The sequence below is a fragment of the Erpetoichthys calabaricus genome, chromosome 4 (genome assembly GCF_900747795.2).
Source record: "Erpetoichthys calabaricus chromosome 4, fErpCal1.3, whole genome shotgun sequence".
NCBI lineage: Eukaryota > Metazoa > Chordata > Cladistia > Polypteriformes > Polypteridae > Erpetoichthys > Erpetoichthys calabaricus.
The window spans coordinates 173828733-173843981 of NC_041397.2; positions in this window are offsets into that span (position 1 = coordinate 173828733).

Below are 15249 nucleotides of genomic sequence, written 5' to 3' on the forward strand. Positions count from 1 at the left end.
CTTACTAACTTATTTAATTAATCACTGGCATTGCTGAAGGCAAAACTGATAATTAATTAACCAAGTTAAATGTTTTCATATTCCTACAATGCTGATGTGCAGATGTTGCCTTCTCCATGACCTTAACACCACAGAGCAACTTTAGGATGCCCTGGATCACAAAACCTTAAGGTGTAAGCCTCTGCCTGCCAAGGGCCCATCTGCTGGAACAGGACAACGTCACACACGTGCCGATACAGAAGCTCAGTGACCAGGTGCAGCAGAGGTGACAACCACTGATGGCTGAGACAGGTTCTTACAAAACACACTGAAGAGGACCGTTGGTAAAGTTCACTGTTGTAATTATATTCCTTATTTCATATTGCTTCATTTTCCTATTATTCTAATTTATTTATTTTTATTTGAGTAACAAAAGTGGAAATTCCACTCTAACAGGTAGTGTTTTCTTTTTACCATGTAGAAATGGACAAGAGGTTTAGTCACTTTTTGACAAAAGATTAGAATGTACTTGTGATCCAAGCAACATTGACCATTTTTGATTGTTGGTAATAGGTGGGGTGTGTGCACTTCAATCTTTACATAGGATTATGCAATCAGAAAAAAAATAACTTACAGTTCAATGAGCAAAAACATCTACTTAATGAAAGAATTTAGAGGACCAAAGGACTCAAGTGATAGCTGCTTACAGCAGTGCATGCCGAAGGTCATCTCTGAGTGGACATCTTGTCGGCCATGTAATGTGGCTGAGCTGCAGTAACAGGTTGCATTCCTGGAATGTGAGGCTGCAGTGGGCATGTGGTCACCAACAGTGGATGACTTAAGATTGGAAAAATGTTGATAAACTTTAATTTTTGATAAAACTATCCAAATTAAAGTCAGAATTTGGCGTTGCTTGAGTCAGTTGTGTTTGCTAATGGCCTTAGTCTAATGGTCTGTGGGATGTTTGCATGGTACACTAGACCCCCTAATACCACCTGAGCATCACTTACATGCTACAGTGTGCCTTAAAATTGTTGATGACCATGTGTATTCCCTACTGCCATCAGGATGATGTGCTATGTCACAAAACACACATGTCAAGCTGGTTTCGTGATCACGAAAGTGACTTCTGTTTATTGTAATGGCCTACACTGTCCCAAGATGTCAACCTAGTAGTGCACCTTAGAGAGGAGGCAGAACATTGAGGTTGCAGCTTAAATATGTAGGTTAAAATTGTTCAGGAGCCATATGATGTTATCAAGTGATCTCGGACCAAAATGTTCTCAAAGGAATTGTTTCCAACTCTTTGTTGAAGTATAACCTACAGGCTGTTCTGGAGGCAATAGGAGGTGCTTTTTGATATTAGGTACATACACCTAATACGGATTTTAATGATTAACTGTTGCTTTGATTATCTCACTTTAAGACACAAGACTAAATCATCTGATTGGTTACATTGTTTGTGTAAATTTGCCTTGACAAAATGCATTACTGCATTGGCAGACCAGATAGATTTCCTCTGAGACACGACGTTTAAGAAGTCCGAGTTTAAGGTTGTCATCATACTGCAATACATTCAGAAGTGGAAGAGGTGGCGTCAGCAAAAATGAAACATAATACGCTTTGAGTAAAAGTTGGCTGCAAACTGCCTAATACTGTGCTAAAATATAAAAGAAGCTAATAAATTATTTTGAGTGAGGATACCACCTTGTAGCTAGAAACACTATCATCAGCTATGTAGAAAAATACAGCGCATGAGCTGAGTGGCTGCATGTTGGTCATAATGTCTGAAACGCTGTCATGGCCTGTTTAACCCTCCCTATTAACTGTTTATTCTGCAGCATGTTTAATGTTCATACGTTGCATATTGCAGTTAATGAGTGATGTGCATTAAGTTTGCTGAGAGCCTACCTGAGAATACTCAGAACATGAATGCTACCACAGCAGCTGTTCTCCTTGGCTGACAGTGTGAGGGCCAATTCACAATTCCTGCGTACACACTTGAGCAAAATGATGCCATTGTGGACAATCACACCTGTCAAGTAAGCTATTCCTGCACCTCCATTCTTTTGTGCAGGTGTTGACTGTGCCTTTGCAGCAAAGGAGCAGCAGAAATGTTTGTGTGTGCACCTTCTGTATGAGTGAAGAGAAATGTAGATGTGTGTTAGGTTTACCAGCTGGTTAATGCAAGATCTGATTCTATGCGTTGGTTGACAGTGGGTGTTCACGATTACCACAAAATTAATAGCTGATGATTATTGTCCCTGATACTACAAGTGTTATTATTCATTTTGATTGATAAGATTACAATGAAATCCGTATCTAGCATTGCCAATGAAACATAATGCAAGTTACAAGTATTCTTGTATAGATATAATAATACTTTAATTTAGCTGGGAACCATTTAAAAACTTTTAGTATTTAAAATATTTTATTTTTAGCAATAAGGATACAGTATATTTGTTAAATATTTTTTCACTGTTTTTCTAATATAACAAATTACTGGTATTCAATAAGTATGAAATAAAATTTAAGTATAACACAAGAAGTTATTTTTTTTCTTTTCAAAACAAATGTTGCTTTGGAAAAACCTGCCTTTGTCACTACTAACCATTTAAAAATGTAAAATGTGGAGAAAATGTTTAATAATTAGAGTTTTGCTGTGTTAAGAAAACCAAAGGTATGTGTACAGTATATGTAAAATCAAAGCAAACAATAAAATCTTTAATGACAGCAATGTAAGATTAAGAGGTTCATGTAACCACAACCTCTGTTGTGCAGATATGTAAAAGCATTAAATGTAGCCATATATAGCAAGCTCAATAGTTTTTTTTTTAATGGGGTCACCAGTTACATGCTGCTCTGCCCTTGTATCTTTTCTATAATGTAAATTAGAGCAGAAATACAGCGCTCTCAAATCAACAAAAGAACACCTCTGTCTAAATCCTTCTCAAGTTCGCCATACACTTACACAACATTGTGCACATTATCATGCAACTACCCGTTACCTGTATAAGATATGAAAATATTGTCACAGCATACCAGCACCGTGATTTGCACAGTTTTCTTGTAGTGTAATTGCCAGGTCATGCTCACTAACCAGTAGGCGTGGATAATGGCTGAAGTGATGATGTCTGGTCCAATCATTTATAGCAACGCCATTCACTGCACTCACCCAGAGCTTGCTGCTCCTCCTACGAGCCCAGGCGGCCAATGAGCCTCTCAGTCTTGAGGAAAGTATGCTGTTGGTAAGCCTCCGTCTTTCGGCATAAATTTCACATCAATGCAATAAACAGTTATAGTCGGGCTTGTTTCCTTTGCCATGCTCAACCACAAATCAGCATTGCACAAAGCGCCACTTGTTTCAGATCCATTTCCATCCATCCATCCATTTTCCACCCTGCTGAATCCGAACACAGGGTCATGGGGGTCTGCTGGAGCCAATCCCAGCCAACACAGGGCACAAGGCAGGAACCAATCCCGGGCAGGGTGCCAACCCACCGCAGGACACACACAAACACACCCACACACCAAGCACACACTAGGGCCAATTTAGAATCGCCAATCCACCTAACCTGCATGTCTTTGGACTGTCGGAGGAAACCGGAGCGCCCGAAGGAAACTCGGATCCATTTCAGTTGAGATAAAGTAAACGCAACTTATGAAAAATAATTGTGCTTTGCTGTATCTCTTACAACGGGGTAATTTTTTTTAAACCTTCATTGTGCATAATTTTAATCGGAGCCTCAAATTTTGATGACTATAACGCAATGTCTGTTGTCCGGTTTTGCTTTCTTCTTGATGCGGATTATAGAGTAGACAAGACCATGTCTTGGACCTAATGTTATTTGGACTTGGTGCTGTTCCTTTAGCTTTCATTCAGCCGATGGAACGTGTGGTTGAATTTGAGATGGTTTTATAAGTTTGAGTGCATTGCTACAACAGTTTTCCCAAAACGCATTTTTGATCAACATCACTACTGAAAACACAATATAGTAATACCAAGTTACGGACAATTCTCATTTTAGCGTTAAAACATCTAAAAGTTGTCTGGTGGTTTACGTTCGACATTACTTTTAATTCTTGATTTTTATTGAGGTTGCTGCAAACACAAGAGAAAGAAATCCATACTTGTGTTACAAGATGTGCAACATACTTTACCTTACTTTTTACCTTCCATAAACCAAGAAAAAGTGTAAACTCAACCTGAAATATCTGTGAATTTCGCACGGTGGGTTGGTGCTTCATCTTAACACCTTTATGGCACATGCATGATAATAGAAATCAATTGTTTCTAACATGATAAGAGAATGCCTTGCGCATCCAAAGACGTAGGCCTATTTTTGACAGTTCGTTCACGTCTGAGAATTGTACTCGTAATTTTCAGAAGTGCAAGTGTAATTCACACGTGCGAAATGGAAATTTGTCATAAATTATTATGAAGTACTAGTTGATTACCCAGTGGCTTTGCTCACTGAGTGCAAGGGAAAAAATAAAATGTAGTCTATAAGTTATTAAACAGTAAAACATTAACATTTTAAGAATTAAAGATACATTGATGCCTGATCTTGGATGAGTGTCACCGGCATTCAAACGCAGCCATGTAGTAGATTAGTCTAGCTGGATCTAATCATACAAGATGAATGCGCGCGCCCGTGCTGAGTGAAAAGCCCATATATATTGAGTCTAGAAAACATGATCAGCGAGTCTTTGATAGGCTGTAACAAAATGATGAAAGAACGGGCGCATTTTTTTTTTCACACAAGCGGAGCAAGACCTTTCATTCGAAGGACATGAAGAATTTCAAGATTTAATATGCACAAGGGATAACACTGCAAAAGCAACCCAAACCAGAAAAGACGGCTGGCAAAAAGTGGCCGACAAATTAAATGCATGTGCATTATACTTACTGAAACCAGAGTTTAATTTCCTATGTGTCAGATTAATTATTATTTAATATGTCATAATTCCAGATCAAACGTGAGCACAAAGAGAACACAGGAACAGGTTAAAGTGAAGTACAGTACAAAAATATACTTCAAACTGGTAAATATTGGTATATAACTATTTAAAGAATTGATGACATAAATAATCATATACTTGTATAATGTAAAGAACATTAATTTTAAAGCTAATAAGAAGGCAGACAAGCAAAAAACAGGTGGAGGTCCACGCGGTGCAGACCTAACCCCTGCAGAAGAGTTGGCTTCCAGCAAAATGCCCATCGCCCTGTTTCTGAGGGCATTCCAGGGGGAAACTCCTCCTCAGAACCAGTGGCAGGATGCAGTGGTCACTTCATTTCAGGTAAAGGATGGTCATTGCATATATTTGTCCTCCATGTGTGCCATAGAGGGCTATATGGAACATACCTTTTTTTTGTTGGGTCAGTTGCAGGGAATGTCATATCCTTAGAACCTGTGTCTGACCAACGAGATATTGACGAAGGTCAAATATTTGATGAAGACACTGTGTCTGATTATTCATCAGGAGTAGAGGTACATTTTCCAAATGATGTTTGATCAAACTCCACTCTGATCAGTCTCATGTGCCCCAATCACATTTGGAAACCCTGGGTAATGAGAATGTTAGGCTGATTGTGAGATTCTTTATGGAACTGTGGGTGTTTTTACCTGTGTATTACCTACCTGCAATGGCATGAAACGCCTCTTTTGTCTGCACACGCAGGTGTCCAGGAAACACAATGAAAACCCGAAGGAAATATTTCAGAGCCAAACAGACTTTACGAATTGCTTGGCAAACTGCACTTTTAGTTAGATTTTCCGCATCACCTATAATATATAAAAAAAGTGCCGCTTGCAAAAAACCTCAAAGCAATGCATACTGTCTGTGTGGTTGTGAGAGCCCTACTTCGCCGAGTTTGACTTTGAATATAAGGTCCTAATAAATTTTTGAGGTACAATATTCCCCCTCGGCTAAAGTGGTATCTTTTGAAAAGAATTTCCTCCGGGAGCAATAAAGGATCTTGCCGATCGCGCAAACCCCTCTCTATATGAAATTCTCTTCTTATAATTTGCGTACCGATATCAATTGGTCGCTCATTCATGAACGGCAAAGTCATGACTGAATGAATTCCACGCACGGACACTGATTAAGTGTGTGAGCTAATCCTTGTTTACATACAACAAACCTGCTCCGAGCAGGTTTGAGGATTAGGATGTGTTGCTATGACAACACTTCCAGCAAGAGTTTCGAAAAACCGACAGATCCAGGATCAGGCCAAATCATCAACAATTACATCCGGCTAAACGAGTAATCGACGTACGAAAAATACCCCCCTGGAGTGGTTTCCGGTAAACATTTTAAAGGCGGTATAATACAACAGGTAAGTAGTACTAACAGCAGCTAAAATGTATTTGGATCATCTCTCTGTAGTAGATCCCTTTTGAAAGGTGCTACACGACCGCTGTGGTATAGAAATTACATTTTCTATGTGAACGTCCAAATTACATTCCGCGCGTCCCAGCGTCCACTTTGTTCTCGCGACCCCTCGCCGCTGAAGGCGGTCTCGTCTTCACATTGTTTACAGCTCGGCGCAGTTAAAAAATAGAAAGACGCAAAGCTGTTTTCCTCATCTCTTCTACTATCAAGTACTGCCAACTAAAAAAAAGTTACAATGTGGCAGTTTCCGCAACAGTCACGTGGACAAATAAATAAAACTTCTCTGTCAGAACGCGCCTGGTAATTGGTTCCTGTATTATAATATGTTCTGTGGTCATACGTAATTTCCATATTGCGTGGTCATACGTAATTTCCGTTTCAAACGCGAAAAGAATTTTATATACATAGAGTGAGATTAATGTCAAAAATCTATGTAAACAACACCTATGTGCTGTTTAATGCAGTTTTTACCTGGGAATGCTCGTTCTTTGATATCATGAGAACGCAAAATGGAATTCAGTAATTGTTGCTTGTCACGATTATCGTGGCAGCTGTAATTGTAGTCACGATTAGTATCCAATTTCCCTGTCCCTCACTACCCGTTCGATACTCCTATGCTGTCACCACTGCAGTCTTGCATCCACTGATCAAGAGCAGATCTTTACTTTGTTATGCCCAGCAAGCTCAGGCTAACTACTCGTCCTTTAGCAGTTGTCACCAAATTAAACCATGTTCGTGGCTAGTGTTGGTCAGCGCATTATTCGCAGTGAATTTACTGTGTTCGCGTTCACCATTGTTTGTCCTATTATTTATTGATAATTGTCCTGAACTGGCCGAGTTATTATTTTTTTAAACCAGAGTCCCTTAATGCTTTGCGAAGCCAGTGCAATGTCCTCTGGAGCTGTAACAGCCAACATTGATGGGACCAGCACCCCGTATATAATGCTGATCATTTGCATTACAGATTCAGTGGGACGAGTTATCTCTGCTTGTCCCCAAATGTGCAGGTCGATCTTCGAATACCACGTCAGTATAAGAGAAGGAGGTGTGTGCCCTGTGCATTCATGATAATTAGCCACGTGCAGATAAAAAACAAACTTTGAAGGAGCTTGACACCCCCCCCTAAAACACAGGAGACTCTATGAAATAATAATAATAATGAATGATTTATTACTATTTACAACATGTTTCTATCTTTTTGATAGAAGAAAAAGTGCAAAGCATCAGCACAGACAGTTTGGAGAGCCTTCCATAGGACTTCAAAAAAAAAAAAAAAAAAGAAAGAAAAAAACAAGCCATTGGCTTCAATCATGACATAGCACTTGGAATTTTCTGTCTTTAAAAGACCTATGTATTTTTTCTAACTTTTGACTATGATTTCAGCATTTCCGCTTTCTTTAGACAAAATATGTGATTGCAAGTCCCTGACTGCCTTCTTTCTTCTTTGATGGCATGGCGGTGTGGTGGTTGGCACTCATGCCGCATAGCTGAGGTTACCTTTTTATCCACAATAATTTGTCCAGTGTAGTTGGCAGACATTTCCCTAGCCCTCAGGGACACTTTAAAAATGACTGCACCATTATAATCTAGTTAAATCTAGTTCACATAGTTGTTCCTCATTGACTTTAATGCATTTTGCTAAGTTCAGCTAATATCGTGAACATTTCCATGATTTCGGGGCACTCACGGCAGAGAGAACTCAGCAATGTTCGCTCATCCCTATTCATGACGATTCCTTTTCATATCAGTGGGTTTGTTAGCAAAACCAACTTAATGCAGTGTTCCACTTGAAGTGGGAAGTTAGAATTTTCTGCTGGGATTGTCCCCTTAAGTCAGTTTTCGAATTCAGAAACTCAAACCCTTTCAAGCCTGAATTTGTCCGATTTTGGGTCATTGCAGTGTCTACTGCAAACTTTAGTGAAAGCTGTAACGCTACTGTTTATTAGCACTTCTGTCTGTTTGTGTCTCATGAAATCAGTCGTACACACAGTACTGTCCAGCTGCTATCTGTGGACATGTTACTGCGATGTTTGGAAAGGCAATTTACCATGTAATGCGTTGTTATCAACTGCTATTTATTCCAATGGAGGAACGCAACAACAGTTTTCCTGGACACGTCAATATTGGTTTCCTGACTGTTTTACTGGAACACAGTCAACTCGAATGTGACACCATTCCCAGCTCTTTCAAGGTAAATAGAACACAGCAGAGCCAAATGATTGAAGGAAGCTTTTACAGGCTTGTTCACTAGGCTGCTGTTTTATCGTCCTTTTGCGGGTTAGTGAACAGATTTAAAAGATTAACACCCCAAGCAATTTCACTCTTCATCTCCAAAATTGTGGCCACTGTTAACAGCATGTCTTGTGCATCCATCAAGCAAAAATGGTTTTGTATGTGCTGGAGAGTCGTAAACAGCATGTGTACCATCCCTGCACGCGACTGACTTCTAAGCACATCACGTACTCCTGTTCTGAAACAATAAGGCATAAAGTGTGTTTCAGTCATTTAGAGTCAGTTTGTGAACTCTATAAAACTAATTCTTGCACACATAATGCATACATAAAACCTGTTCTGTAAAGTATATCTGTGCATTATTTTCTGTGTTATTATGCAGAGTTATAGCAGTTATTAATCACCTGTTGATCCATCTCATCTTGACATTAATATGTGACAGCAAACAGCTTAGGGCTGAGTTTCCCCAAAAGCATTGTAAAGCTAAGAACATTATAAACTGTGTTGCTCGGTAGTTTACGAGTGTTTCTCTAACCCTGTCGGAAGTACATCAAGTAGCATGTTTAATCCTTCATAATCTACATCTCTTCCTCTTGCATTGCTTGTAGCCACACAAAATACATTAAATGCACATTGTGACAGCTCTCTGAACAGTGAAAATACTAAGATTTGTACTTGAGATTGTCATTTCATGATGACATGTATCAAAGCATTTATAGATGTATTGTTAAGTTCATTTAAATAATATAAGCTGTTAATGTCTATTTCTGTGCTTTTTAAAAGTGTTCTAAGGTTGCAGCTAACAACTCTACTCTCACAGAGATCCATTTTCCAACCCGCTAAATCCGAACACAGGGTCACGGGGGTCTGCTGGAGCCAATCCCAGCCAACACAGGGCACAAGGCAGGAACCAATCCCGGGCAGGGTGCCAACCCACCGCAGGACACACACAAACACACCCACACACCAAGCACACACCAGGGCCAATTTAGAATCGCCAATCGACCTAACCAGCATGTCTTTGGACTGTGGGAGGAAACCAGAGCGCCTGGAGGAAACCCACGCAGACACGGGGAGAACTTGCAAACTCCACGCAGGGAGGACCCGGGAAGTGAACCCAGGTCCCCAGGTCTCCCAACTGCGAGGCAGCAGCGCTACCCACTGCGCCACCGTGCCGCCCTCTCACAGAGATACTTTCTGTATTTCAATTGATTTTGTGGAGAAGTGGGAAGAAAGAAAAGGGAAGGACAGGTACTGGGGACTGATACGTTTAGGACAGAGCGAGTACAGCAGCATAAAGGAAAAGCCAACTCAGAAGAACATGCATTGAATTCTGTGTCTGTGTCTCCAACCACCAGCTCATGAGCCCAACACTTGCACAGTTTTGAAATGAAACCGGTGGGCTGTAACTGATACCTATTCACACACCCTGCCATGCAAATTCTCTGAGATTGAATGTACAGGCAATTTTGAAACCACTAAGGACTACAGTCATATGAAAAAGTTTGGGAACCCCTTTTCTTTTTTTATATATAATTTTATTGATTTTATTGTAATCATTCCATACAAATAGATCAATTTTTTACAAAAAATAGGATAGAAAATAAATCAACTTAAAGCTTGTAAAAATAAATAAATTGATGAGTTTAATAGGCGGATAAAGATAAATGGAGAAGAAAAAGAAATGGGAAGAGAATCTACTTCCTCAGTGCTTTAACAGCTTATTCTAAAATATTATTGATTAGATCCTGCCAGGTTTTGAAAAAGTTCTGCACAGATCCTCTAACTGAGAATTAGATTTTTTCCAATTTCAAATAATATAAAATAGGGGTGGGCAAAGTCATTCCTGGAGGGCCGCAGTGGCTGCAGGTTTTTGTTTGAACCCAATTGCTTAATAAGAAGCACTTATTGCTCTAGAAACACTTCTGCTTCATTTTAGTTAACCCCCTCATTAAGATTTTGAACCCTTATTGCTTATTTAAGTCTTAAACAGCTACATTCTGTGTTTTTAATTGTTCCTTATTAGCAATAAGATGCAAATGACAAAAGAAACCAGAAGTTATCCATTTTGCTTGTTACCCTTTACACCTGTGTGTATTTATCATGCAATATTTGGTTTAATTAAATACTTGGGAGGAAAGAGAAGAGAAAAAAGTGAAGGACTGAGAATTACCCATCCGTTACACAGCAGAGTTAAAGCACTAACAAGCCATGAAATGTAATTATTGGCAAGGATTGTTTTCTAATTAAGCAACTGGGTTGGAACAAAAACCCACGGCCACTGCGGCCCTCCAGGAATGACTTTGCCCACCCCTGGTATAAAACATCAGTTACCCACCCTACTTTCAACAAAAAAGATAACAGTGGTATGTCTTTCATTTCCTAGGAACATCTGAGTACTGGGTGTTTTCCGAACAAAGATTTTTTGTGAAGCAGTATTTAGTTGTATGAAATTAAATCAAATGTGAAAAACTGGCTGTGCATAAATTTGAGTCCCCTTGTAATTTTGCTGATTTGAATGCATGTAACTGCTCAATACTGATTACTTGCAACACCAAATTGGTTGGTTAGCTTGTTAAGCCTTGAACTTCATAGACAGGTGTGTCCAATCATGAGAAAAGGTATTTAAGGTGGTCAATTGCAAGTTGTGCTTCCCTTTGACTCTCCTCTGAAGAGTGACAGCATGGGATCCTCAAAGCAACTCTCAAAAGATCTGAAAACAAAGTTTGTTCAGCATCATGGTTTAGCGGAAGACTACAAAAAGCTATCTCAGAGGTTTATACTGTCAGTTTCAACTGTAAGGAATGTAATCAGGAAATGGAAGGCCACAGGCACAGTTGCTGTTAAACCCAGGTCTGGCAGGTCAAGAAAAATACAGGAGCGGCATATGCGCAGGATTGTGAGAATGGTTACAGACAACCCACAGATCACCTCCAAAGACGTGCAAGAACATCTTGCTGCAGATGGTGTATCTGTACATTGTTCTACAATTCAGCGCAATTTGCACAAAGAACATCTGTATGGCAGGGTGATGAGAAAGAAGCCCTTTCTGCACTCACACCACAAACAGAGTCGCTTGTTGTATGCAAATGCTCATTTAGACAAGCCAGATTCATTTTGGAACAAAGTGCTTTGGACTGATGAGACAAAAATTGAGTTATTTAGTCATAACAAAAGCACATTGCATGGCATAAGAAGAACACCGCATTCCAAGTAAAACACCTGCTACCTACTGTCAAATTTGGTGGAGGTTCCATCATGCTGTGGGGCTGTGTGGCTAGTTCAGGGACTGGAGCCCTTGTTAAAGTCGAGGGTCGGATGAATTCAACCCAATATCAATAAATTCTTCAGGATAATGTTCAAGCATCAGTCACAAAGTTACGCAGGGGTTGGATATTCCAACAAGACAATGACCCAAAACACAGTTTGAAATCTACAAAGGCATACATGCAGAGGGAGAAGTACAATGTTCTAGAATGGCTGTCACAGTCCCCTGACTTGAATATCATCGAAAATCTATGGGATGATTTGAAGCAGGCTGTCCATGCTTGGCAGCCATCAAATTTAACTGAACTGGAGAGATTTTGTATGGAAGAATGGTCAATAATACCTCCATCCAGAATCCAGACACTCATCAAAGGCTATAGGAGGTGTCTAGAGGTTGTTATATTTGCAAAAGGAGTCTCAACTAAGTATTGATGTAATATCTCTGTTGGGGTGCCCACATTTATGCACCTGTCTAATTTTATGATGCATATTGCATATTTTCTAAAAATCCAATAAACTTAATGTCACTGCTGAAATACTACTGTTTCCATAAGGCATGTCATATATTAAAAGGAAGTTGCTACTTTGAAAGCTCAGCCAATGATAAGCAAAAATCTGAAGAATTAAGAGGGGTTCCCAAACTTTTTCATATGACTGTATTTACTGTATTTGTGGTAAAGTGGGCTGGTAGGACCTACAATGTATTCAGCTAAGTCAATACAAAGTCTGTCCAAAGGAATAAAACAGCTGGCAGGTGTACTCTTTGTGCTTGCTTGTAATAACCCTGAGGTGGCAACCAAAGAACAGTATGACACAGTGCATCTTCAAACTTGGTGGAACGCATAGCTACTGTCTGTAAAAATGCACTGCTACTCTCTGGGCCATGGGCTTTTTAAAATGCATTATACTCCACTTATTTTTTATTTATTTAGGAAATAAATGCACTTTGCACCATCTGAAGGAATGTGGGCATTCTTAATGCACAGGGGAATTTGTTTACTTCATTTAATGATTATGGAAATAGAACAGTAAAAGAACAAGTGTCTGTGTATCAGTGTGTCCATCTAGTTGCTATTTTTCTGTCAATCCAACAGATGATGCATCCTAAACAGTAATAAAGTGCATTGCATTTGCCATTCCAACAGATGTAATAATGCATTTTATTACTAAAAATATTTGTGATGCACCATCTGTTGGAATGACAGATTCAGCACATTTTATTCCTACTTGTATTACAGAATACATTCCAATAGATCGAGGTGCTCAGTTACAGTCCTGGAGGTCCGCAGTGGCTGCAGGTTTTTGCTTTAACCAAATGCTTAATTAGAACTCATTTATTTACTATTAAAGCAATATGTTTTTTGGGCTTAGTTTTAGTTAACTTGTTTGTTACAATTCAGAACCCTTAATTGCCCGTTATAGTTTTAAACAGCTCCATTTAGGTTTTAATTGTTGCCTTTTTTTTTGTCAGGATTGCATCAAATGATTCTTAAGAAAGCAAAACTGTCTTTTATTATTGTGCATCTTTTTTAAAAGTAAAGAAACTTGTAAATAAATCCCAGAGTCTTTGCCCAGACTTGTCGCAGCAAGCCTGTCTCTTTCAGCATTATCATGGCCAGTGGTGGACCTACATTTTTGGGGCCCTGAACCTTCAACTGTTATGAGGGCCCCTTTGCAACCAGCAATGACGTCTGATTAACCACTGTTTCCTTCTTCAATGAGGTTGTTCCACAAAAAGATCACCACTAATTTTTAAAATATTACACGTAGGGGTTTTAAAACCCCCCTCTCATATAGCAGACAGACACATTTTTATTCAATGTGGAGTAATGTCATTTCTGCCCATGGGGATTAGGGACCCTGAAGTTTAAGCTTCATTAGTTTCATAGTAGATCTGCCCCCTGATCACAGCAGCCATAGTGACCTGGCATGAATGTGTGCCAATGGTCTCCCAACGCAGCCTGGACAAACATTTTATAAACTGAAGGGCTCCACACTAGAGCTATTGGTGTACCTTCTCAACATGATGATCGGATCAAATGTGTTTTCTTAGCTTTGAGTTGATCATGAAGTGTTGTTCTTGGTATCTTTTTAGGAACCAACAGATCAGCAATCATTTGATTATCAGCACAGACACGTGACTAATTCAATAATTATATGAATATTTAAAAAAAGTTTTACAATATTTTTAATATTTATATTGTGGATCTTTCAGTAAGCATGTTCAGCTAATTGTACTCATATCCTGCATAAGGGATCTTTAGGAGGCTATGGCCCAGGGAAACTCTTCTGTCCTCGTGTTTAATTTCCCAGAGATTTAAAAACCCGGAAGGAGAACAGTTTTTTTTTTTACTGATGGTTGACTTTTATTAGCAAATCCACTGATTTTTCAAATTAACACCTAAAGTCTGTCACCGGAGAAGTGCTTACTTGTTTCCCTTTCAACACATGAGCTCATTTTTCTCTATTCAGATTTATGTTAGGTGACACAGAAATATTACCTCTTGGATCAAAACCTGATGTACCAGTTTCTTAAATTTGCATGTTTCAAGGTTTCCCGTACACAGTAAGTAAAATAAATATTTTCTGACTTGCATGTGGTGATCCATAAAGAAGTACCACATTTCAAATGTTTATTCTACAAAAACACTACAAGATAAAATAAATTTCATTACGACACAAGAAAGGGTATACAAAATAAATTTTTTTCATTGTGTTTTAAAAATGATGTCTTCAAGGTGGTGGCCATCATTAGTGATACACTCTTCGAAACGAATTCTGAACGCTCACATGATTCATTAGGCCATTTTGTGGCAAATAGCGACCTTGAGGGCTTCAAGGTTTTGAGGTCGGTGTGTGTATACCTTCAACTTGAGATAGACCCACTAGAAGAAATTGCACGGAGCGAGATCAGGTGAACGTGAAAGCCACCTGACATCGCAGTGCAGGGAGTTCAGCTTCCCCAGAAACATCTTCTGCAAAACTTGCATGGATCTCTGTGCTGTATCAGCTGTTGCTCCATCCTGTTGAAACCAGGCATCCACCACATCTATTTCAAAGTAATGTTCTGAAGTGACAGTGACCGTTACTCCCCCCTCCTCAAAAAAGTAAGGGCCTACAATGCCAAATTCTGCAATGGCGCACCAAACTGTAACACACTCACTGTGCAGGGGTCTCTGATGAAGTTTACGAGGGTTGGCTTCGGCCCAGTTGTGAAAGATTTGCTTATTTACACAACCATTCAAATGGAAATGTGGCTCATCGCTCCACATGACGATGGCATCTCAATGAACGATTTGCAGAATGTTCATGCACAACTCTTTACAACTCTCCCAGTCTCTCTCGTTGAGTTCCTACACTACCATCATTTTG